We start from the raw sequence: 27,308 nt of genomic DNA on the forward strand, positions 1-27,308 counted from the left end.
CACCCACTCCATCCCACCTCCCTGCCCTGACATTCCCCTTCACTGGGGCATCAGCCTTGACAAGACCAAGGGCCTTTCTTCCCACTGATGCTTAGCAAGGTCATCCTCTGCTACATATGTGACTGGAACCATAGATCCATACCAGTGTACTCTTGAGATTGTGGTTTAGTCCCTGGGAGGCCCCCCGCCAAGGGCTGTCTGGTTGGTTGATATTGTTGTTCTTATGGGGTGCAAACACCTTCAGCCCTTCAGTCCTTTCTTTAACTCCTCCATTAAGAGCCCCATTCTCAGTTCAATGGTTGGCTGCAGGCATCTGACTCTGTATTTGTCAGTCTCTGGCAGAGTCTCTCAGGAGACATTGATATCAAACTCCTGTCAGCAGGCACTTCTTGGCATCAGCAATAGTGACTGGGATTGGTGGCTGCATATGGAATGGATCCCAGGTGGGGCAGTTTCTGGATGACCTTTCCTTCAGTCCCTGCTCTACTCTTTGTCCCTGTATTTCCTCCCTTAGTATTTTGTTCTCCCTTCTAAGGACTGAAGCATCCACATTTTGGTCTTCCTTGTTCTTGAGCTTCATATGGTCTGTGAATTGTTTCTTGGGTATTCCCAGGTTTTTGAGCTAATATCCACTTATCAGTGAGGGCAGACCATGTGTGTTCTTTTGTGACTGGTTTACCCACTCAGGATATTTTCTAGTTCCATCCATTTGCCTAACAATTTAATGTAGTCATTGTTTTTAATACCTGAGTAGTACTCAATTGTGTAAATATACCATATTTCTGTATCTATTCCTCTATTGAGGGACATCTGGACTATTTCCAGTTTTGGCTATTATAAATAAGGCCGGCTGCCGCTGCAGAGAGCCCGTGGGCAGCACCCCACGAGCGAACTTGAGCCCCGGGACCACAGGTAAGACCAACTTTTCTGCTGCAAGAAAGCTGCCTGGTGAGCTTGGGACACAGGGAAGCAGAATTCCTCTAGGACCGGGCACGTTCTGTGTTTACCGGAAGTCCCACACCCGCGGATCCCGGCCCGCAGCAGCTCTCTGCCCCCAGACCCTGTGAGAGAGAGACCCAACCGCCTGGTCAGGTGGGCACTCCTGAGGCTGCAGAGCGGAAGAGACCACCAACACTGCTCACCCCTGCCCACATCCCTGGCCCAAGAGGAAACTGTATAAGGCCTCTGGGCTCCCGTGGGGGAGGGCCCAGGAGAGGCAGGACCCCTGCCTGAAACACCACATGAACGAGAGGGAAACAGACCGGATAAACAGTTCTCTGCACCCAAATCCCGGGGGAGGGAGAGCTGAACCTTCAGAGAGGCAGACAAGCCTGGGAAACCAGAAGAGACTGCTCTCTGCACACACATCTCGGACGCCAGAGGAAAAAGCCAAAGACCATCTGGAACCCTGGTGCACTGAAGCTCCCGGAAACGGCGGCACAAGTCTTCCTGGTTGCTGCCGCTGCAGAGAGCCCCTGGGCAGCACCCCACGAGCGAACTTGAGCCTCGGGACCACAGGTAAGACCAACTTTTCTGCTGCAAGAAAGCTGCCTGGTGAACTCAAGACACAGGCCCACAGGAACAGCTGAAGACCTGTAGAGAGGAAAAACTACAGGCCCGAAAGCAGAACACTCTGTCCCCATAACTGACTGAAAGAGAGGAAAACAGGTCTACAGCACTCCTGAAACACAGGCTTATAGGACAGTCTAGCCACTGTCAGAAAGAGCAGAACAAAGTAACACTAGAGATAATCTGATGGCGAGAGGCAAGCGCAGGAACCCAAGCAACAGAAACCAAGACTACATGGCACCATCGGAGCCCAATTCTCCCATCAAAACAAACGTGGAATATCCAAACACACCACAAAAGCAAGATCTAGTTTCAAAATCATTTTTGATCATGATGCTGGAGGACTTCAAGAAAGACGTGAAGAACTCCCTTAGAGAACAAGTAGAAGCCTACAGAGAGGAATCGCAAAAATGCCTGAAAGAATTTCAGGAAAACATAAATAAACAAGTAGAAGCCCATAGAGAGGAGACACAAAAATCCCTGAAAGAATTCCAGGAACATAAATAAACAAGTAGAAGCCCATAGAGAGGAGACACAAAAATCCCTGAAAGAATTCCAGGAAAACACAATCAAACAGTTGAAGGAATTAAAAATGGAAATAGAAGCAATCAAGAAAGAACACATGGAAACAACCCTGGATATAGAAAACCAAAAGAAGAGACAAGGAGCTGTAGATACAAGCTTCACCAACAGAATACAAGAGATGGAAGAGAGAATCTCAGGAGCAGAAGATTCCATAGAAATCATTGACTCAACTGTCAAAGATAATGTAAAGCGGAAAAAGCTACTGGTCCAAAACATACAGGAAATCCAGGACTCAATGAGAAGATCAAACCTAAGGATAATAGGTATAGAAGAGAGTGAAGACTCCCAGCTCAAAGGACCAGTAAATATCTTCAACAAAATCATAGAAGAAAACTTCCCTAACCTAAAAAAAGAGATACCCATAGACATACAAGAAGCCTACAGAACTCCAAATAGATTGGACCAGAAAAGAAACACCTCCCGTCACATAATTGTCAAAACACCAAACGCACAAAATAAAGAAAGAATATTAAAAGCAGTAAGGGAAAAAGGTCAAGTAACATATAAAGGCAGACCTATCAGAATCACACCAGACTTCTCGCCAGAAACTATGAAGGCCAGAAGATCCTGGACTGATGTCATACAGACCCTAAGAGAACACAAATGCCAGCCCAGGTTACTGTATCCAGCAAAACACTCACTTAACATTGATGGAGAAACCAAGATATTCCATGACAAAACCAAATTTACACAATATCTTTCTACAAATCCATCACTACAAAGGATAATAAAGGGTAAAGCCCAACATAAGGAGGCAAGCTATATCCTAGAAGAAGCAAGAAACTAATCGTCTTGGCAACAAAACAAAGAGAATGAAAGCACACAAACATAACCTCACATCCAAATATGAATATAACGGGAAGCAATAATCACTATTCCTTAATATCTCTCAACATCAATGGCCTCAACTCCCCAAAAAAAGACATAGATTAACAAACTGGATACGCAACGAGGACCCTGCATTCAGCTGCCTACAGGAAACACACCTCAGAGACAAAGACAGACACTACCTCAGAGTGAAAGGCTGGAAAACAACTTTCCAAGCAAATGGTCAGAAGAAGCAAGCTGGAGTAGCCATTCTAATATCAAATAAAATCAATTTCCAACTAAAAGTCATCAAAAAAGATAAGGAAGGACACTTCATATTCATCAAAGGAAAAATCCACCAAGATGAACTCTCAATCCTAAATATCTATGCCCCAAATACAAGGGCACCTACATACATAAAAGAAACCTTACTAAAGCTCAAAACACACATTGCACCTCACACAATAATAGTGGGAGATTTCAACACCCCACTCTCATCAATGGACAGATCATGGAAACAGAAATTAAACAGTGATGTCGACAGACTAAGAGAAGTCATGAGCCAAATGGACTTAACGGATATTTATAGAACATTCTATCCTAAAGCAAAAGGATATACCTTCTTCTCAGCTCCTCATGGTACTTTCTCCAAAATTGACCATATAATTGGTCAAAAAACGGGCCTCAACAGGTACAGAAAGATAGAAATAATCCCATGCGTGCTATCGGTCCACCACGGACTAAAACTGGTCTTCAATAACAATAAGGGAAGAATGCCCACATATACGTGGAAATTGAACAATGCTCTACTCAATGATAACCTGGTCAAGGAAGAAATAAAGAAAGAAATTAAAAACTTTTTAGAATTTAATGAAAATGAAGGTACAACATACCCAAACTTATGGGACACAATGAAAGCTGTGCTAAGAGGAAAACTCATAGCGCTGAGTGCCTGCAGAAAGAAACAGGAAAGAGCATATGTCAGCAGCTTGACAGCACACCTAAAAGCTCTAGAACAAAAAGAAGCAAATACACCCAGGAGGAGTAGAAGGCAGGAAATAATCAAACTCAGAGCTGAAATCAACCAAGTAGAAACAAAAAGGACCATAGAAGGAATCAACAGAACCAAAAGTTGGTTCTTTGAGAAAATCAACAAGATAAATAAACCCTTAGCCAGACTAACGAGAGGACACAGAGAGTGCGTCCAAATTAACAAAATCAGAAATGAAAAGGGAGACATAACAACAGATTCAGAGGAAATTCAATAAATCATCAGACATTACTATAAAAACCTATATTCAACAAAACTTGAAAATCTTCAGGAAATGGACAATTTCCTAGACAGATACCAGGTATCGAAGTTAAATCAGGAACAGATAAACCAGTTAAACAACCCCAAAACTCCTAAGGAAATAGAAGCAGTCATTAAAGGTCTCCCAACCAAAAAGAGCCCAGGTCCAGACGGGTTTAGTGCAGAATTCTATCAAACCTTCATAGAAGACCTCATACCAATATTATCCAAACTATTCCACAAAATTGAAACAGATGGATCACTACCGAATACCTTCTACGAAGCCACAATTACTCTTATACCTAAACCACACAAAGACACAACAAAGAAAGAGAACTTCAGACCAATTTCCCTTATGAATATCGACGCAAAAATACTCAATAAAATTCTGGCAAACCGAATTCAAGAGCACATCAAAACAATCATCCACCATGATCAAGTAGGCTTCATCCCAGGCATGCAGGGATGGTTTAATATACGGAAAACCATCAACGTGATCCATTATATAAACAAACTGAAAGAACAGAACCACATGATCATTTCATTAGACGCTGAGAAAGCATTTGACAAAATTCAACACCCCTTCATGATAAAAGTCCTGGAAAGAATAGGAATTCAAGGCCCATACCTGAACATAGTAAAAGCCATATACAGCAAACCAGTTGCTAACATTAAACTAAATGGAGAGAAACTTGAAGCAATCCCACTAAAATCAGGGACTAGACAAGGCTGCCCACTCTCTCCCTATTTATTCAATATAGTTCTTGAAGTTCTAGCCAGAGCAATCAGACAACAAAAGGAGATCAAGGGGATACAGATCGGAAAAGAAGAAGTCAAAATATCACTATTTGCAGATGACATGATAGTATATTTAAGTGATCCCAAAAGTTCCACCAGAGAACTACTAAAGCTGATAAACAACTTCAGCAAAGTGGCTGGGTATAAAATTAACTCAAATAAATCAGTTGCCTTCCTCTATACAAAAGAGAAACAAGCCGAGAAAGAAATTAGAGAAACGACACCCTTCATAATAGACCCAAATAATATAAAGTACCTTGGTGTGACTTTAACCAAGCAAGTAAAGGATCTGTACAATAAGAACTTCAAGACACTGAGGAAAGAAATTGAAGAAGACCTCAGAAGATGGAAAGATCTCCCATGCTCATGGATTGGCAGGATTAATATAGTAAAAATGGCCATTTTACCAAAAGCAATCTACAGATTCAATGCAATCCCCATCAAAATACCAATCCAATTCTTCAAAGAGTTAGACAGAACAATTTGCAAATTCATCTGGAATAACAAAAAACCCAGGATAGCTAAAGCTATCCTCAACAATAAAAGGACTTCAGGGGGAATCACTATCCCTGAACTCAAGCATTATTACAGAGCAATAGTGATAAAAACTGCATGGTATTGGTACAGAGACATACAGATAGACCAATGGAATAGAATTGAAGACCCAGAAATGAACCCACACACCTATGGTCACTTGATTTTTGACAAAGGAGCCAAAACCATCCAATGGAAAAAAGATAGCATTTTCAGCAAATGGTGCTGGTTCAACTGGAGGTCAACATGTAGAAGAATGCAGATCGATCCATGCTTATCACCCTGTACAAAGCTTAAGTCCAAGTGGATCAAGGACCTTCACATCAAACCAGACACACTCAAACTAATAGAAGAAAAACTAGGGAAGCATCTGGAACACATGGGCACTGGAAAAAATTTCCTGAACAAAACACCAATGGCTTATGCTCTAAGATCAAGAATCGACAAATGGGATCTCATACAACTGCAAAGCTTCTGTAAGGCAAAGGACACGGTGGTTAGGACAAAACGGCAACCAACAGATTGGGAAAAGATCTTTACCAATCCTACAACAGATAGAGGCCTTATATCCAAAATATACAAAGAACTCAAGAAGTTAGACCGCAAGGAAACAAATAACCCTATTAAAAAATGGGGTTCAGAGCTAAACAAAGAATTCACAGCTGAGGAATGCCGAATGGCTGAGAAACACCTAAAGAAATGTTCAGGGAAGTCCCACACCCTCGGATCCCGGCCCGCAGCAGCTCTCTGCTCCCAGACCCTGTGAGAGAGAGACCCAACCGCCTGGTGAGGTGGGCACTCCTGAGGGTGCAAAGCGGAAGAGACCACTAACACTGCTCACCCCTGCCCACATCCCTGGCCCAAGAGGAAACTGTATAAGGCCTCTGGGCTCCCGTGGGGGAGGGCCCAGGAGCGGCAGGACCCCTGCAAGAGACACCACCGGAACCTGAAGGAAACAGACCGGATAAACAGTTCTCTGCACCCAAATCCCGTGGGAGGGAGAGCTAAACCTTCAGAGAGGCAGACAAACCTGGGAAACCAGAAGAGACTGATCTCTGTACATACATCTCGGACGCCAGAGGAAAACACCAAAGGCCATCTGGAACCCTGGTGCACTGAAGCTCCCGGAAGAGGCAGCACAGGAATTCCTGGTTGCTGCTGCCGCAGAGAGCCCGTGGGCAGCACCCCACGAGCGAACTTGAGCCTCGGGACCACAGGTAAGACCAACTTTTCTGCTGCAAGAAAGCTGCCTGGTGAACTCAAGACACAGGCCCACAGGAACAGCTGAAGACCTGTAGAGAGGAAAAACTACACGCCCGAAAGCAGAACACACTGTTCCCATAACTGTCTGAAAGAAAACAGGAAAACAGGTCTACAGCACTCCTGACACACAGGCCTATAGGACAGTCTAGCCACTGTCAGAAAGAGCAGAACAAAGTAACACTAGAGATAATCTGATGGCAAGAGGCAAGCGCAGGAACCCAAGCAACAGAAACCAAGACTACTTGGCATCATCGGAGCCCAATTCTCCCACCAAAACAAACATGGAATATCCAAACACACCAGAAAAGCAAGATCTAGTTTCAAAATCATATTTGATCATGATGCTGGAGGACTTCAAGAAAGATGTGAAGAACTCCCTTAGGGAAACACAGGAAAACATTAATAAACAAGTAGATGCCTACAGAGAGGAATCGCAAAAATCCCTGAAAGAATTCCAGGAAAACACAATCAAACAGTTGAAGGAATTAAAAATGGAAATAGAAGCAATCAAGAAAGAACACATGGAAACAACCCTGGATATAGAAAACCAAAAGAAGAGACAAGGAGCTGTAGATACAAGCTTCACCAACAGAATACAAGAGATGGAAGAGAGAATCTCAGGAGCAGAAGATTCCATAGAAATCATTGACTCAACTGTCAAAGATAATGTAAAGCAGAAAAAGCTACTGGTCCAAAACATACAGGAAATCCAGGACTCAATGAGAAGATCAAACCTAAGGATAATAGGTATAGAAGAGAGTGAAGACTCCCAGCTCAAAGGACCAGTAAATATCTTCAACAAAATCATAGAAGAAAACTTCCCTAACCTAAAAAAAGAGATACCCATAGGCATACAAGAAGCCTACAGAACTCCAAATAGATTGGACCAGAAAAGAAACACCTCCCGTCACATAATAGTCAAAACACCAAACGCACAAAATAAAGAAAGAATATTAAAAGCAGTAAGGGAAAAAGGTCAAGTAACATATAAAGGCAGACCTATCAGAATCACACCAGACTTCTCGCCAGAAACTATGAAGGCCAGAAGATCCTGGACTGATGTCATACAGACCCTAAGAGAACACAAATGCCAGCCCAGGTTACTGTATCCTGCAAAACTCTCAATTAACATAGATGGAGAAACCAAGATATTCCATGACAAAACCAAATTTACACAATATCTTTCTACAAATCCAGCACTACAAAGGATAATAAATGGTAAAGCCCAACATAAGGAGGCAAGCTATAACCTAGAAGAAGCTAGAAACTAATCGTCTCGGCAACAAAAGAAAGAGAATGAAAGCACAGAAACATAACCTCACATCCAAATATGAATATAACGGGAAGCAATAATCACTATTCCTTAATATCTCTCAACATCAATGGCCTCAACTCCCCAATGAAAAGACATAGATTAACAAACTGGATACGGAACGAGGACCCTGCATTCTGCTGCCTACAGGAAACACACCTCAGAGACAAAGACAGACATTACCTCAGAGTGAAAGGCTGGAAAACAATTTTCCAAGCAAATGGTCAGAAGAAGCAAGCTGGAGTAGCCATTCTAATATCAAATAAAATCAATTTTCAATTAAAAGTCATCAAAAAAATAAGGAAGGACACGTCATATTCATCAAAGGAAAAATCCACCAAGATGAACTCTCAATCCTAAATATCTATGCCCCAAATACAAGGGCACCTACATACATAAAAGAAACCTTACTAAAGCTCAAAACACACATTGCACCTCACACAATAATAGTGGGAGATTTCAACACCCCACTCTCATCAATGGACAGATCATGGAAACAGAAATTAAACAGTGATGTCGACAGACTAAGAGAAGTCATGAGCCAAATGGACTTAACGGATATTTATAGAACATTCTATCCTAAAGCAAAAGGATATACCTTCTTCTCAGCTCCTCATGGTACTTTCTCCAAAATTGACCATATAATTGGTCAAAAAACGGGCCTCAACAGGTACAGAAAGATAGAAATAATCCCATGCGTGCTATCGGACCACCATGGCCTAAAAGTGGTCTTCAAAAACAACCAAGGAAGAATTCCCACATATACTTGGAAATTGAACAATGCTCTACTCAATGATAACCTGGTCAAGGAAGAAATAAAGAAAGAAATTAAAAACTTTTTAGAATTTAAGGAAAATGAAGGTACAACATACACAAACTTATGGGACACAATGAAAGCTGTGCTAAGAGGAAAACTCATAGCGCTGAGTGCCTGCAGAAAGAAACAGGAAAGAGCATATGTCAGCAGCTTGACAGCACACCTAAAAGCTCTAGAACAAAAAGAAGCAAATACACCCAGGAGGAGTAGAAGGCAGGAAATAATCAAACTCAGAGCTGAAATCAACCAAGTAGAAACAAAAAGGACCATAGAAAGAATCAACAGAACCAAAAGTTGGTTCTTTGAGAAAATCAACAAGATAGATAAACCCTTAGCCAGACTAACGAGAGGACACAGAGAGTGCGTCCAAATTAACAAAATCAGAAATGAAAAGGGAGATATAACAACAGATTCAGAGGAAATTCAAAAAATCATCAGATCTTACTATAAAAACCTATATTCAACAAAACTTGAAAATCTTCAGGAAATGGACAATTTCCTAGACAGATACCAGGTACCGAAGTTAAATCAGGAACAGATAAACCAGTTAAACAACCCCATAACTCCTAAGGAAATAGAAGCAGTCATTAAAGGTCTCCCAACCAAAAAGAGCCCAGGTCCAGACGGGTTTAGTGCAGAATTCTACCAAACCTTCATAGAAGACCTCATACCAATATTATCCAAACTATTCCACAAAATTGAAACAGATGGATCACTACCGAATACCTTCTACGAAGCCACAATTACTCTTATACCTAAACCACACAAAGACACAACAAAGAAAGAGAACTTCAGACCACATTCCCTTATGAATATCGACGCAAAAATACTCAACAAAATTCTGGCAAACCAAATCCAAGAGCACATCAAAACAATCATCCACCATGACCAAGTAGGCTTCATCCCAGGCATGCAGGGATGGTTTAATATACGGAAAACCATCAACGTGATCCATTATATAAACAAACTGAAAGAACAAAACCACATGATCATTTCATTAGACGCTGAGAAAGCATTTGACAAAATTCAACACCCCTTCATGATAAAAGTCCTGGAAATAATAGGAATTCAAGGCCCATACCTGAACATAGTAAAAGCCATATACAGCAAACCAGTTGCTAACATTAAACTAAATGGAGAGAAACTTGAAGCAATCCCACTAAAATCAGGGACTAGACAAGGCTGCCCACTCTCTCCCTACTTATTCAATATAGTTCTTGAAGTTCTAGCCAGAGCAATCAGACAACAAAAGGAGGTCAAGGGGATACAGATCGGAAAAGAAGAAGTCAAAATATCACTGTTTGCAGATGATATGATAGTGTATTTAAGTGATCCCAAAAGTTCCACCAGAGAACTACTAAAGCTGATAAACAACTTCAGCAAAGTGGCTGGGTATAAAATTAACTCAAATAAATCAGTAGCCTTCCTCTACACAAAAGAGAAACAAGCCGAGAAAGAAATTAGGGAAACGACACCCTTCATAATAGACCCAAATAATATAAAGTACCTCGGTGTGACTTTAACAAAGCAAGTAAAAGTTCTGTACAATAAGAACTTCAAGACACTGAAGAAGGAAATTGAAGAAGACCTCAGAAGATGGAAAGATCTCCCATGCTCATGGATTGGCAGGATTAATATAGTAAAAATGGCCATTTTACCAAAAGCAATCTACAGATTCAATGCAATCCCCATCAAAATACCAATCCAATTCTTCAAAGAGTTAGACAGAACAATTTGCAAATTCATCTGGAATAACAAAAAACCCAGGATAGCTAAAGCTATCCTCAACAATAAAAGGACTTCAGGGGGAATCACTATCCCTGAACTCAAGCAGTATTACAGAGCAATAGTGATAAAAACTGCATGGTATTGGTACAGAGACATACAGATAGACCAATGGAATAGAATTGAAGACCCAGAAATGAACCCACACACCTATGGTCACTTGATTTTTGACAAAGGAGCCAAAACCATCCAATGGAAAAAAGATAGCATTTTCAGCAAATGGTGCTGGTTCAACTGGAGGTCAACATGTAGAAGAATGCAGATCGATCCATCCTTATCACCCTGTACAAAGCTTAAGTCCAAGTGGATCAAGGACCTCCACATCAAACCAGACACACTCAAACTAATAGAAGAAAAACTAGGGAAGCATCTGGAACACATGGGCACTGGAAAAAATTTCCTGAACAAAACACCAATGGCTTATGCTCTAAGATCAAGAATCGACAAATGGGATCTCATAAAACTGCAAAGCTTCTGTAAGGCAAAGGACACGGTGGTTAGGACAAAACGGCAACCAACAGATTGGGAAAAGATCTTTACCAATCCTACAACAGATAGAGGCCTTATATCCAAAATATACAAAGAACTCAAGAAGTTAGACCGCAGGGAAACAAATAACCCTATTAAAAAATGGGGTTCAGAGCTAAACAAAGAATTCACAGCTGAGGAATGCCGAATGGCTGAGAAACACCTAAAGAAATGTTCAACATCTTTAGTCATAAGGGAAATGCAAATCAAAACAACCCTGAGATTTCACCTCACACCAGTGAGAATGGCTAAGATCAAAAACTCAGGGGACAACAGATGCTGGCGAGGATGTGGAGGAAGAGGAACACTCCTCCATTGTTGGTGGGATTGCAGACTGGTAAAACCATTCTGGAAATCAGTCTGGAGAATCCTCAGAAAATTGGACATTGAACTGCCTGAGGATCCAGCTATACCTCTCTTGGGCATATACCCAAAAGATGCCCCAACATATAAAAAAGACACGTGCTCCACTATGTTCATTGCAGCCTTATTTATAATAGCCAGAAGCTGGAAAGAACCCAGATGCCCTTCAACAGAGGAATGGATACAGAAAATGTGGTACATCTACACAATGGAATATTACTCAGCTATCAAAAACAACGACTTTATGAAATTCGTAGGCAAATGGTTGGAACTGGAAAATATCATCCTGAGTGAGCTAACCCAATCACAGAAAGACATACATGGTATGCACTCATTGATAAGTGGCTATTAGCCCAAATGCTTGAATTACCCTAGATGCCTAGAGCAAATGAAACTCAAGACGGATGATCAAAATGTGAATGCTTCACTCCTTCTTTAAAAGGGGAACATGAATACCCTTGGCAGGGAAGAGAGAGGCAAAGATTAAAACAGAGACTGAAGGAACACCCATTCAGAGTCTGCCCCACATGTGGCCCATACATATATAGCCACCAATTAGACAAGATGGATGAAGCAAAGAAGTGCAGACCGACAGGAGCCGGATGTAGATCGCTCCTAAGAGACACAGCCAGAATACAGCAAATACAGAGGCGAATGCCAGCAGCAAACCACTGAACTGAGAATAGGACCCCCGTTGAAGGAATCAGAGAAAGAACTGGAAGAGCTTGAAGGGGCTCGAGACTCCATATGTACAACAATGCCAAGCAACCAGAGCTTCCAGGGACTAAGCCCCTACCCAAAGACTATACATGGACTGACCCTGGACTCTGACCTCATAGGTAGCAATGCATATCCTAGTAAGAGCACCAGTGGAAGGGAAGCCCTGGGTCCTGCTAAGACTGAACCCTCAGTGAACTAGACTGGTGGGGGGAGGGCGGCAATGGGTGGGAGGGTTGGGAGGGGAACACCCATAAGGAAGGGGAGGGGGGAGGGGGATGTTTGCCCAGATACCGTGAAAGGGAATAACACTTGAAATGTATATAAGAAATACTCAAGTTAATAAAAAAAATATAGAAATAAACAAAAAAAATCTAATATCAGGGTTCTTGTCCAAAAAAGTGGGACCTATAGAGAAAAGAAAATATACTTGTGCTCCTTGATATCATAATAAGAGTTACCATGCTTTTGTGCCTTTGAATTAATAAATATTGAAGCCCTATGATACATTTTCCATTAACATAAAATATTTTGAGATAAAAAGTATTTTAGATGTTGAGGTTAAGAACACTTTTGAGATTCAATCAATTTTTATTATTCAACATATGTATGGGGGAAATATTTCAATGAAGCTCAGTTTTTTTGAGGAATACATGATAGTACAGAAAGTCAGTATAAATGTATTCTTCTATTGTTGAAAATCGAGTTTTATTTAAATACTAAGTCAAACTATTTTTAATTTATTTATTTTTATTCTCTAATCTATTTTAGAGTCCAGACTTCATTCCTCTCCGTTTGCACCCTGACTGCTCCCTATTCCATAACTCCTTCCCCACCCCATCTCCAAGAGGGTGTTCCCACTTCCCACCCCACCCCCACCCCACCAGGCCTTCTCATTCCCTTTGGCCTCAAGTCTCTCAAGGGTTAGGTGTTTCTTTTCTCACTGAGGCCAGACCAGGCAGCCCTCTGCTGTATTGAGGTCCTCATATCAGCTGGTGTATGTTGCCTGGTTGGTGGCTCAGTGTCTGAAAGATATTGGGGGTCCAGGTCAGTTGAGGCTGCTGGTCTTCCCATGGGGCCACTCTCCTCCTCAACTTCTTTCAACTTTTCCTCAATATAACCACAGGTGTCCCAAGTTTCTGTCCATTGGTTGGGTATTAGTATCTGCATCTGTGTCAGTCAGTTGCTTGTTGGTCCTCTCAGAGGACAGTCATGCTAGGCTCCTGTCTGCACGTACACCACAGCATCAGTAACAGTGTCAGGACTCTAGGCCTCCCCTTGATCTGTATCTCAATTTGGGCATGTCACTGGACTTTCTTTCTCTCATGCTTTTCTCCATTTTTGTCTGTGCAGTTCCTTCAGACAGGAACAATTCTGTGTCAGAGTTTTTGACTGTGGCATGGCAACCCCATCCCTCCACTTAATATCCTGTTCCTCCAGTGGAGGTGGACTCTACAAGTTCCCCCTCAGCACTGTAGAGCACTTCATCCAAGGTCACTCCCTTTGAGTCCTGAGAGTCTCTCCCCTCCCAGGTCTCCAGTACATTCTAAAGGGTCCCCCACATTAAAAAAAAAAAAAAAAGAAATGTTCAACATCTTTAGTCATAAGGGAAATGCAAATCAAAACAACCGTGAGATTTCACCTCACACCAGTGAGAATGGCTAAGATCAAAAACTCAGGTGACAGCAGATGCTGGCGAGGATGTGGAGAAAGAGGAACACTCCTCCATTGTTGGTGGGATTGCAGACTGGTAAAACCATTCTGGAAATCAGTCTGGAGGTTCCTCAGAAAATTGGACATTGAACTGCCTGAGGATCCAGCTATACCTCTCTTGGGCATATACCCAAAAGATGCCTCAACATATAAAAGAGACACGTGCTCCACTATGTTCATCGCAGCCTTATTTATAATAGCCAGAAAATGGAAAGAACCCAGATGCCCTTCAACAGAGGAATGGATACAGAAAATGTGGTACATCTACACAATGGAATATTACTCAGCTATCAAAAACAACGACTTTATGAAATTCGTAGGCAAATGGTTGGAACTGGAAAATATCATCCTGAGTGAGCTAACCCAATCACAGAAAGACATACATGGTATGCACTCATTGATAAGTGGCTTTTAGCCCAAATGCTTGAATCACCCTAGATCCCTAGAACAAACGAAACTCAAGACGGATGATCAAAATGTGAATGCTTCACTCCTTCTTTAAATGAGGAAAAAGAATACCCTTGGCAGGAAAGGGAGAGGCAAAGATTAAAACAGAGACTGAAGGAACACCCATTCGGAGCCTGCCCCACATGTGGCCCATACATATACAGCCACCCAATTAGACAAGATGGATGAAGCAAAGAAGTGCAGACCGACAGGAGCCGGATGTAGATCGCTCCTGAGAGACACAGCCAGAATACAGCAAATACAGAGGCGAATGCCAGCAGCAAACCACTGAACTGAGAATAGGTCCCCGGTTGAAGGAATCAGAGAAAGAACTGGAAGAGCTTGAAGGGGCTCGAGACCCCAAAAGTACAACAATGTCAAGCAACCAGGGCTTCCAGGGACTAAGCCACTACCTAAAGACTATACATGGACTGACCCTGGACTCTGACCTCATAGGTAGCAATGAATATCCTAGTAAGAGCACCAGTGGAAGGGGAAGCCCTGGGTCCTGCTAAGACTGAACCCCCAGTGAACTAGACTATGGGGGGAGGGCGGCAATGGGGGGAGGGTTGGGAGGGGAACACCCATAAGGAAGGGGAGGGGGGAGGGGGATGTTTGCCCGGAAACCGGGAAAGGGAATAACACTTGAAATGTATATAAGAAATACTCAAGTTAATAAAAAATAAATAAATAAATAAATAAATAAATAAATAAATAAATAAATAAGGCCAATATGAACATAGTGGAACATGTGTCTTTGTTATATGTTGGATCATCTTTTGGGTATATGCCCAGGAATGGGATAGCTGGGTCCTCAGGTAGTACTATGTCCAATTTTCTGAGGAACCTCCAGACTGATTTCCAGAATGGTTGTACCAGTTTTCAATCCCACCAACAATGGAGGAGTGTTCCTCTTTCTCCACATCCTCACCAGCATCTGCTGTCACCTGAGTTTTTTATCTTAGCCATTCTGTCTGGTGTGAGGTAGAATCTTGGGGTTGTTTTGATTTGCATTTCCCTGGTGACTAAGGATGTTGAACATTTCTTGAGGTGCTTCATGGCCATTCAATATTCCTTAGTTAAGAATTCTTGGGGTTGGGGATTTAGCTCAGTGGTAGAGCGCTTGCCTAGGAAGTGCAAGGCCCTGGGTTCGGTCCCCAGCTCCAAAAAAAAGAACCAAAAAAAAAAAAAAAAAAGAATTCTTTGTTCGCCTCTATAGCCCATTTTTTGATAGGGGTATTTGGCTCTCTGGAGTCTAACTTCTTGAGTTCTTTGTATATATTGGATACTAGCCTTCTGTAGGATGTAGGATTGGTAAAGGTCTTTTCCCAATCTGTTGGTTGCCGTTTGTCCTAATGACAGTGTCCTTTGCCTTACAGAGGCTTTGCAGGTTTATAAGGTCCCATTTGTTGAATCTTGATCTTTGAGCATAAGCTATTGGTATTCTGTTCAGGAAATTTCCCCCTGTGTTCATGTGTTCAAGACTCTTCCCCACCTTCCCTTCTATTAGTTGTCGAGTATCTGGTTTCGTGTGGAGGTCTTTGAACTACTTGGACTTGAGCTTTGTACAAGGTAGTAAGAATGGATAGATTTGCCAAAACTCCAGATCATATTCTAGGTTCCTGAATGGAGTTGCAGTTACATCCTCCTGGTAAAATTGCCCATCTCTTTCCATGAGGCCGTTAGCTCACCTCTGGGCTGAGACTCCTGCTTTCTTTTCCATTGCCAGGTAGCTACTGCTCCGTCTTCATGTTCCTTGGTCCTTTCTTTGAGTTGTCTTTCCACATCTGCATAATTTCCAGATGTTCTAACTCCCTGTTGTGACTCCCAGTGCCCTTCCAACCTCTCTGTCTTTGGGATAGAGTGTAGTCTTCGTTATCCTGCCTCTCATTTACTATGCCATGGAAGCCGGTTCTAATTTATTCTATTACTTACCTCAATAGTATGAAAAACAAAACAAAACAATAAAGAAGCTCTTTCTTATATGTACCTGGAATGCAAACACCTGACTTACTCGGGGACTCACTATGTTTTATTATCTGGCCCTGTCTCTTTCTGACCTCATCTCCTCCCACATCCTAAACTCATCAGGGGTGCACAATAATTGCTTTAGTCTTCTCTGCTTTCATTTTCTCCCAAGGTTCGTACTAAGTGCCTTTCCCTTTTAATTTCTTCCATTGCTAAGCTAATGACTACCTTTGCCTAAAATGACTACCTGTTCTGCTAAAATTTATCTTCCGTGGAAAATATTTCCTAGTTCTCATGCCCAACTCTACTCCCTATGGCTACCTGGAATACAGACTTCTAATCAGGACGATCCCATAACACCCTATGTATGGTACATTTGTCAAGCTGTCTTTTAACTATCTTCTCCTCTAGACTATGAATTTCTTCAGGACAGAAACTGTGTGTTTTGTCTCTGTTAATAGGCTCTGGCAGATACCACATCCTTATGAAGGCTTGAATTGTCAAACTAGATCCCAACTTTCTCCAGCTTGATTTTTGCTCATGTGCTTCCACCATTAGCCTTCCTAGTTCTTAACTTTCGACCACAGTCTGACATCTTTGGTCCCCATATCAATGTGGGCCATTGGTTACCAGGAGTCCCAGGAGGGTATATGACTACATCCTGACCAACATGTAATCTCTGCCCAGTCTAGTATCTGTTCATTTTCCTGGTGGATAAGGACTATCATTTTTGTCTCAGCTTGAACAAAGGGAGGAAAATGAGAGCAGAAATCAAAAGAACCACATCCGGGTTTCCATTATTCTACTCACTTCTGCAACCTTAGCCAAGCCACATCTGCACTACCGCATATATGTCCCTCATCTACAAAATAACTGCTTGGTCTTCTTATACAGATACTTTTGGATCAAAGTTAAATAAAGCAGGGGCTGGGGATTTAGCTCAGTGGTAGAGCGCTTACCTAGGAAGCGCAAGGCCCTGGGTTCAGTCCCCAGCTCTGAAAAAAAAGAACCAAAAAAAAAAAAGTTAAATAAAGCAATGAGAACAACTAGATTATAATTTTTGAATGTTTAAATGTTGTTGGTCAGTCACTGGGGGAGGGCTTTGAGTTTTCAGATGCTAGGAACATAGGTACACTCTTTCCAGTTCCTTCTCCAGCACCATGTCTGCCTGAAGGCTGCTGTGTTTTTCATCCTGATGAAATAGACTAAACTACTTCCAGTTTCCATTTGAACCTGGAGCTGACCGTGTGTCACAGTTCTCTGTACCCAAATCCTGCGGGGAGAAAGCTGGTCTCCCAGGAATGCTGACATACTTGAGAGCACAAGTTAGACCACCACTTCTGCTTAAATACCTAGACTAAGAGGGACCTGTCTGGAGCCCTCAGGACACAAGAACAAAGGATCAGCCCAGTACAGGATCCTTCTGGTTATCTTCTGCACCCTTGAACTGATCCTGTACCACAGTTCTCCATACCCAAATTCTGCCTGAAGAGACATGGTCCCCCAGGGGTACTGACACACAGGCTTATAGGAGGGACAAGCCACAGGCAGAGACAACAAGACCAATTAACACCAGAGATAACCAGAGAGTGAAAGGCAAGTGCAAGAACCTAAGCAACAGAAACCAAGTCACTTGGCAACATCGGAACTCAGTTCTCCAACTACAGCAAGTCCAGGATACCACAACACACTGGAAAAGCAAGATTCTGATTTAAAAATCACATCTCATGATGATGTTAGAGAACTTTAAGAAGGACATAAATTACTCCCTTAAAGAAATACAGGTAAACAGGTAGAAGCCCTTACAGTAGAAACACAAAAGTCCCTTAAAGAATTACAGGAAAACACAAGCAAACAGGTGAAGGAAAGGAATTGAAACAGAAACAACAAATAAATCACAAAGGGAGACAACCCTGGAAATAGAAAACCTGGGAAAGAGATCAGGAATCATACATGAAAGCATCACCAACAGAATAAAAGCAATAGAAAAGAGAATCTCAGGGGCAGAAGATACCATAGAAAACATCGACACAACAGTCAAAGGAAATGTAAAATGCAAAAAGCTCCTAACCCAAAACATCCAGGAAATCCAGGACACAATGAGAAAATCAAACCTAAAGATAATAGGTATAGAAGAGAGCAAAGATTCCCAACTTAAAGGGCCAGCAAACATCTTCAACAAAATTATAGAAGAAAATTTTCCTAACCTAAAGAAAGAGATGCCCATGGACATACAAGAAGCCTACAGAGCTCCAAATAGATTGGACCAGAAAAGAAACTCCTCTCATCACATAATAGTCAAAATGCACAAAACAAAGAAAAATATTAAAAGCAGTAAGAGAAAAAGGTCAAGTAACATATAAAGGCAGACCTATCAGAATAACACCAGGCCTCTCACCAGAGACTATGAAAGCCAGAAGATCCTGTGCAGATGTCATACAGACCCTAAGAGAACACAAAGGCCAGCCCAGGCTACTATATCCAGTAAAATTCTCAATTAACATAGATGGAGAAACCAAGATATTCCATGACAGAACCAAATTTACACAATATCTTTCTACAAATCCAGCTCTACAAAGGATAATAGAGGGAAAATTCCAACACAAGGAGGGAAACTACACCCTAGAAAAAGCAAGAAAGTAATCTTCTTTAAACTAACCCAAAAGAAGATAGCCAAACAAACATAATTCCATCTCTAACAACAAAAATAACAGGAAACAACAATCACTTTTCCTTAGTATCTCTTAACATCAATGGACTCAATTCCCCAATAAAAAGACATAGACAACAGACTGGATACGTAAACAGGACCCAGTATTTTGATGCATACAGGAAACGTACCCCAGTGATGAAGAGAGACACTATCTGAGAATAAAAGACTGGAAAACAATTTTCCAAGCAAATGGTCCCAAGAAACAGGCTGGAGTAGCCATTATAATATTGAATAAAATCGACTTTCAACCAAAAGTTATAAAAAAAAAACATAAGGAAGGACACTTCATACGTATTAAAGGAAAAATCTACCAAGATGAACTCTTAATTCTGAATATCTATGCTCCAAATGTGAGGGAACCCATATTCATAACAGAAACTTACAAAAGCTCAAAGCACACATTGCACCTCACCCAATAATAGTGGGAGACTTCAACACCCTACTCTCATCAAAGGACAGATCATGGAAACAGACGCTAGAGACACAGAGAAAGTAACAGAAGTTATGAAGCAAATGGATTTAACATGTATCTATAGAACATTTCATCCTAAAACAAACAAACAAAAAATACCTTCTTCTTAGTCCCTCATGGTACCTTCTTCGAAACTGAAACAAAACAACAGAAAGTCCACATACACACGGAAGCTTAACAACACTGTACTCAATGATAACATGGTCAAGAAAGGAATAAAAGAAATTGAAGATTTTTTATAATTTAATGATTATGAAGGCACAACATATCCAAATTTAGGAGACACAATGAAAGTTGTGCTAAGAGGAAAACTCATAGCTCTGAGTGCCTCTAAAAAGAAACTAGAGAGAGCATACATTAGCATCTTGACAGCACACCTAAAAGCTCTAGAACAATAAGAAACAAATACACCCAAGAGGAGTAGAAGGCAGGAAATATCAAACTCAGGGCTGAAATCAACCAAGTAGAAACAAAAAGAACTATACAAAGAATCAACAAATCAAGGTGCTGGTTCTTTGAGAAAATCAACAAGATAGATAAACCCTTACCCAGACTAACTAAAGGGTCCAGAAATAGTATCCAAATTAACAAAATTAAAAATGAAAAGGGAGACATAGCAACAAAAACTGAGGAAATTCTAAAAAATCACCAGAACCTACTACAAAAGCTTATACAACAAAACTGGAAAATCTGGAGGAAATGGACAAATACCAGGTACCAAAGGTAAAGCAGGATCGGATAACCCATCTAAGCTGTCCCATAACCACTAAAGAAATAGAAGTAGTCATTAAAAGCCTCCCAACCAAAAAAAGAAAAAAAAGGCCAGGACCAGTTGGGTTTAGTGCAGAATTCTATCAGACTTTCATAGAAGACTTAATACCAATACTGTCCAAACTATTCCACAAAATGGAAATAGAAGGAACACTACCCAATTCCTTCTATGAAGCCATGATAATGCTGATACCAAAACCACACAAAGAAACCAACAAAGAAAGAGAACTTCAGAACAATTTCCCTCATAAATATCAATGCAAAACACTCAATAAAATTCTTGGAAACTGAATCCAAGAACACATCAGAATTATAATTCATTATGATAAAGTAGGCTTCATCCCAGCGATGCAGGGATAGTTCAATACTGGCAAATCCCTCAATATAATCCACCACATAAACAAACTCAAAGAAAACAACTGCATGATCATTGCATTAAAGGTTGAAGGAGCATTTGATGAAATTCAGCACCCATTCATTTTAAAAAGTCTTAGAAAGATGAAGAAATGAAAGCCCATACCTAAACATAGTAAAAGCAATATATAGCAAACCAGTAGCCGACATCAAGCTAAATGGAGAGAAATTTGAAGCAATCCTACTAAAATCAGGGACTAGACCCACTCTCCCCCTATCTATTCTATATAGTTCTTGAAGTCTGGCTAGAGCAATTAGACAACAAAAGAAGGTCAAAGGGATACAAATTTAAAAGGAAAAAGTCAAAATATCACTATTTGCAGATAATATAATAGAATACCTAAGTACCCCCAAGTTCCACCAGAGAACTATTAAGCCTGATCAATTTCAGCAAAGTGGATATAAAGTTAATGTAAACAAATCAGTAGCCTTCCTCTCTTCAAAGGATAAACAGGCTAAGAAAGAAATTAGGAAATGACACCCTTCACAATAGTCACAAATAATGTAAAATACCTTGGTGTGACTTTATCCAAGCAAGTGAAAGATCTTTATGACAAGAACTTCAAGTCTCTGAAGAAAGGAATTGAAGAAGACCTCAGAAGATGGAAAGATCTCCCATGCTCATGGATTGGTGGGATTAATATAGTAAAAATGGCCACCTTGCTGAAAGCAATCTACAGATTCAAAGCAATCCCTATCAAAATTCCAACTCAATTCTTCATCAAGTTAGAAAGAGCAATTTGCAAATTCATTTGGAATAACAAAAAAAAAACAGAATATAGAAGGAAACTATTCTCAGCAATAAAATAACTTCTGGGGGAATCACCATCCCTGACCTCAAACTGTATTACAAAGCAATAGCAATAAAAACTACATGGTATTGGTACAGAGATAGATAGGTAGATCAATGAGAGAGAATTGAAGACCCAGAAATGAATCCACACACCTTTGACAAAGAATCTAAAACCATCCATTGGAAAAAAGACAGCATTTTCAACAAATGGTGCTGGTTCAACTGGAGGTCAGCATGTCGAAGGATGCAAATCAATCCATTCTCATCACCCTGTACAAAGCTCAAGTCCAAGTGCATCAAGGACCCCCACATAAAACCAGATACACTCAAACTAATAGAAAAAAGAGCTGGGAAGAGCTTCAACACATGGACACAGGGGAAAATTTCCTGAACAAAGCACCAATGACTTATTCTGTAAGATCAAGAATCAACAAATGGGACCTCATAAAATTGCAAAGCTTCTGTAATGCAAAGGACATTGTCAATAATACAAAACGGCAACCAACAGATTGGGGAAAGATCTTTACCAATCCTACATCTGATAGAGGACTAATATCCAATATATCCAAAGAACTCAAGAAGTTAGACTCCAGAGAATCAAATAACCTTATCAAAAAATGAGGTACAGAGATAAACAAAGAACTCTTAATGAGGAATACCGAATGGCTGAGATGCACCTAAAGAAATGTTCAACATCCTTAGTCATCAGGGAAATGCAAATCAAAACAACCCTGAGATTTCACCTCACACCAGTCAGAGTGGCTAAGTTCAAATACTCAGGTGACAGAAATGCTGTCAAGATTGTGGAGAAACAGGAACCATTGCTGTTGGGATTGCAAGCTGGTACAACCTCTCTGGAAATCAGTTTGGTGGTTCCTCAGAAAATTGGACATAGTAGTACCTGAGGTCCCAGCATATATCCAAAAGATATTCCAACATGTAATATGGACACATGCTCCACTTGCTCATAGCAGCCATATTTATAATAGCCAAAAAACTGGAAAGAACCCAGATGTGCCTCAACAGAGGAATGGATACAGAAAATGGGGTACATCTACACAATGGAGTACTTCTCAGCTATTTAAAACAATGACATCAAGAAATTCTCAGGCAAATGGGTGGATCTAGAAAATATACTGAGTGAGGTAACTCAGTCACAAAAGAACACACATGGTATGTACTCACTAATTAGTGGATATTAGGAAAAGAGCTTGGAACACCCACAATATAACTCAGGGGCTACATGAAACTCAAGAGGAAGGAAGACCAAAGAGTGGATGCTTCAGTCCTACTTAGAAGGGGAAACAAAATAATCAAGGGAGGTAAAGGGTGGGAGGGACTTGGGAGGAAGAGAGCAGGAGGAAGGGGAAAATAGAAAAGAACGTAGACTAAACCTCTGAACCTGTATGCTGTAAGCCATCAGCAATTAAATGTTTTCCTTTATAAAAGAAAAAGTTACTGGTCCTAAATCTTCTCAAGTGTGATTTCAAACAAGACTACCACCCTTCTAAATCATCACTGGTCATTTTTCACAAGGTACAAATAAAGATATAAGAACTTTAATGTTGTAAAGTCACCTGAGTGATAACTGCATTCACTTCCGGAAAGTGGCAACACTGAGATTTATTCTTAAGAATAGTTTTGTCTAAAGTCATCCTGTCCCCTGTGTGGGACAGAGACAGTGGCAACAAGTGAAACATCTGGTTGATCCTGTTGTCTGGGTACCTGATTATTGTAGGGAAATCGTATGGGGAGGTAGAGAAATGCCAGTGTGTCAGTGCTCAGTAAAAGTTTCATTAGCTCCTCCCAGACAAGATGGTGTATTTTTTTAAAGTCTCAAGTAGATACTCTTTAGCTTAAAATTGCAGGAGGTCTATAGATAATGGAATTGTTTTCATTTATATATTTACATATTAGGCGTAGGTTATTTTACACATTCCCAAAGAGTTATATATTTTTGAATGTATCTTTGCATTTAAATTCTTTATTATTTCCATCTTATGATTTGCTCTGTTAGGATGTTCTGACTATGTTCAGTGATCATAAAATATTAGAAACAACCACCATTCCCAGCTGTGGTCTATAATTCTTTCTTCTATTTTAATAGCTAGTAAAATGGGTATGTTAATACAGAAGAACAATAATTAAGAAATTGATGTAAATTCTTTTTGCATTTACCTGTTATGAAATAAAAATTTGTCCAAATCTATGTAAAGTGATTTCTGTCATTACTTATTATGAGATAATCTGAGGAAACTAAGAAACTAAGAAAAATCTCTAGGCCATGTGATATTAAGAGAACTTATAAAGCAAGCATTAATCCATGTCTGCAAAAAGCAGGAAAGTTACTAACAAAATGAAAACTGGGTTTTGTTTTGTTGTTTAACCCAAAGAATTGCTTACTTAAGTTCTACTTGCCTTTCTTCCCATGCCTAGGACGAGACAAAGCAAAGCATAACCAGAGAAAGGGAACTGGAAGAAGCAAAGAAAACTTCCCCAGTTTGTCCACAGCGGCTTCTAACCAGCAGAGAATGGTGCCCAGTAAGAAGGTTGAGGTCCAGTTTTGTCTGGGTCTGCACAATAGGAAAATCATGACGGCAATAGCTTGAGTGACAGAAATATGGCATCCCGAGATTAGACAAATCTTCGAACCTTAAATGGTTATCGACGCGGCAAAATTAATACTAAATCATTGCTCACATCTTTATACAATAGGACTATTGAAAACAATGAACTGGAATTGTCGATGAAGACGGAAGAGATTTAGTTCCTGAATGAACAGAGTGTCAGTAGCCATCAAAGCTATTATCACACGCTGTGTTTAAATGCAGTGTTAAACATCAAAGGGCTAGCATGATGGCTCAGTTGGTAAAGCGTGTGCCCCAGAAGCCGAAGGACCGGAGCTTAATTTCCAGAATCCACTTAGAAGCCATGTGTAGGGACATGCCTCTGTAACTCAGTGACAGGGAGAGCCTTACAGCCAGCCAACCTAGCCTAATCGGGGAACTCCATGTTCAGTGAGAGACGCTGTCTGAAAGCACTGGGTGTGAGGCAACCGAGGGCGACACCCAATCAACCTCTTGCCTCCACAGACACAGGCAGGCACACAGGTACGCTGTGACATGAATAAAACACACGTACCCACGCACTGAAGAACAGCAAAAGGGAAAGCCAACATTTATCAGGCAGGCAGGCTTTTGCCAACGGATCCCGACTAAATCGGGTCTGACTTCTTTACTATCATCCCACCCAGCTCAGTCCCACCTGCACAACTCTAGAGTAGGCCTTTCCTCAGGCCATATCCTTCTCTTATCCCTATCCTTTCGCCACACCCCAGTTCATTTCTCTTCCACTCTGCGAATCCTTTGACTCCCAAGGTGTTTCACTCCGTGAAATCCCAGGGCTTGATTCGCCTCTCCGTTAAATTGCTCATCATATTAAGCGATTACCCTTTGGATTTCCTATCTGAGTCTTTGTCTTTTAGGTCTGCATGTTTCTTGTACTTAGTAAACTGTCCAATATCTGGAAAACAGTCCATCAACACTTGCTGATGCGTTCCTCTTCTGGCTATCCATAGACTTCGACAACAGTCTTGCCATTTTGTGTTTCTTACAGAGAGTTCAGACTGACTGTCTTCCTCATTGAGAAAGTAACAAAAGTAAATAAGCAGCTTGGGTTGAAGATCTTAAGAGCATCGTGAACTGAGGAGATGGAGAACATTCTGTATGTCTCATGAAGGCCAAGATATATGACTTTATCTTTATGACCAGTGCATTTACAGCAAAGGAGACTATACCATAGGGGAGTATGAAAACGTAACTGTGTATGTCTTGCTCTACTTACTTGAATAAAAGAAGTAAAGAAATTAACTACTACTCCGTATACTTGAATAGTCTTCAACAGCACTTTTAATGATGGTCTACAGAAAAAGGTCTATAGAGAAAGGAGAAAAATATATGACTAGTTATGCATTGCTTTTGCGAAAAATAGCATATATACTCTAACATTAACCAGGTGTTCATCTCCAAGACAAAAATACTTGAGAATATGAGAGGGGAAGAACATATTTTCACTGATGGTCCCAGAAATGCCCAACCATTGTGGGCAGAGCTCGGCAGTTCACATGGAAACAGTGAGGAAACAGCAAGAGAACTCGTACATTAGCAGACTTTGTATGTTCTCCTTTTTTCTACCAGACTCCCAGCCGAGGGGATAAGACTGCCCACATTCAGGGGCACTCACTAGTGGACACGCCCAGAGGTGTACTTTACTAACTTCTTAGGTACTTCTCAGTGCAATCCAACTGACACTCAACATTAACCACCATAGCTACGCTGTGTAGTTCTGATCCATAGTTTCTGAAGTGGGTTAGTCTGTGCTCACCACAACCGTTCATTTTCTGGCCTACCAGTTCTTGTTCCCTGCCTTAAGAACTGACTTGAATTTATTGCATTACCAGCTGTCTTGCCCTCTTTCCAGGTGGGTCAGACCAATGGAAGTCACCCAGTACAATCAGAGGACAAAGAAGAAGACTGTCATTTCTCTCCCCACACAGCTTCCAGTGACGGCTGAATTCCCCAGCTCCAGCTCTCTTTAGACTCAGAATCCTATTCCTGCCTAAGGATGCATCATCTGACATGGAAAGATATTTCCCAATACGTACACTTGCACACATCCATGAAAAGTGTGAACAAAGGAACTGCTGTCTGACTTCTTCCACTCTGAGCCACAATGCCTTGCCCTGAGCAGTCCCACTACTAAAGGATAATATTTAAAGAACTCTGTGGGTTAAGAAGAGCAATCGATAGCTAAAAACTTCAGTTGGAAGCCTATTGATTTTCCCCCATTTTAGAAAGATCACAAGCTTGGTAGAACAATAGACCATTTCTTCTGGTGACTATTCTGAACAACGACGGTTACCCTTCCCCAAGGGCACTTGTCTGAAGCTCACCTCTTGTCACTCCTATAGCCATGTGCCCCGTAAAGAGCAGAGCAAGTGCAGCTCCTGTCAGATGGATTTAGTAACGCATCTCCAACAGCCCATGTGAATGTCTAGGGGGGCTAGCATGGTCATGCGTTGCTCTCTGTGTCAGATTTCATGTGTGTTCTTCAGTTTAAAGACACTGAGAATCCCCTTAAAGTTACTATGGTTCGGAGCCATTTCTTCAGAAAGACCTTTTCATTCTCACCAGGAAAAATAACTCACTTGATTTCTGTTCCTTTTCCAAAATGGCTTGTTTCCTTCTCACTGGCAACACATCACCTCTTCTGTTTTAGCTGCTGTATCCTCAGAGGAGATTCACGCATGGGCACGAGGAGAGTGCTACCCGTCACTTAAAGAAAGACAGTCTTGTGGGAGTCTCAGACAATGAATCCCAGAAGATGTTTTTCAGATGTTGGCGCTTTAACGAAACACAGACTATACATTGCTGCCAGGTAGCACCAGTGCTCATTGTTAAGCTTTCCTTACGTTACCATTTATTTGCCCAAAGCCCTGCCTTATGTTGCCCTGCCTTTCTATCTGCCTACATTTCTGTAGAACATTCCTAAGACTCCAGACTTTTTAAAGCCCATTTGAAAAATAGCCACTAACAAGAGAAAGATCTTTTAAAGCCCCCGGGCGACTGCATTCAGGTAAGAACAAAGAA

The sequence above is a fragment of the Rattus norvegicus genome, chromosome 3 (assembly GCF_036323735.1).
Source record: "Rattus norvegicus strain BN/NHsdMcwi chromosome 3, GRCr8, whole genome shotgun sequence".
Taxonomy (NCBI): Eukaryota; Metazoa; Chordata; class Mammalia; order Rodentia; family Muridae; genus Rattus; species Rattus norvegicus.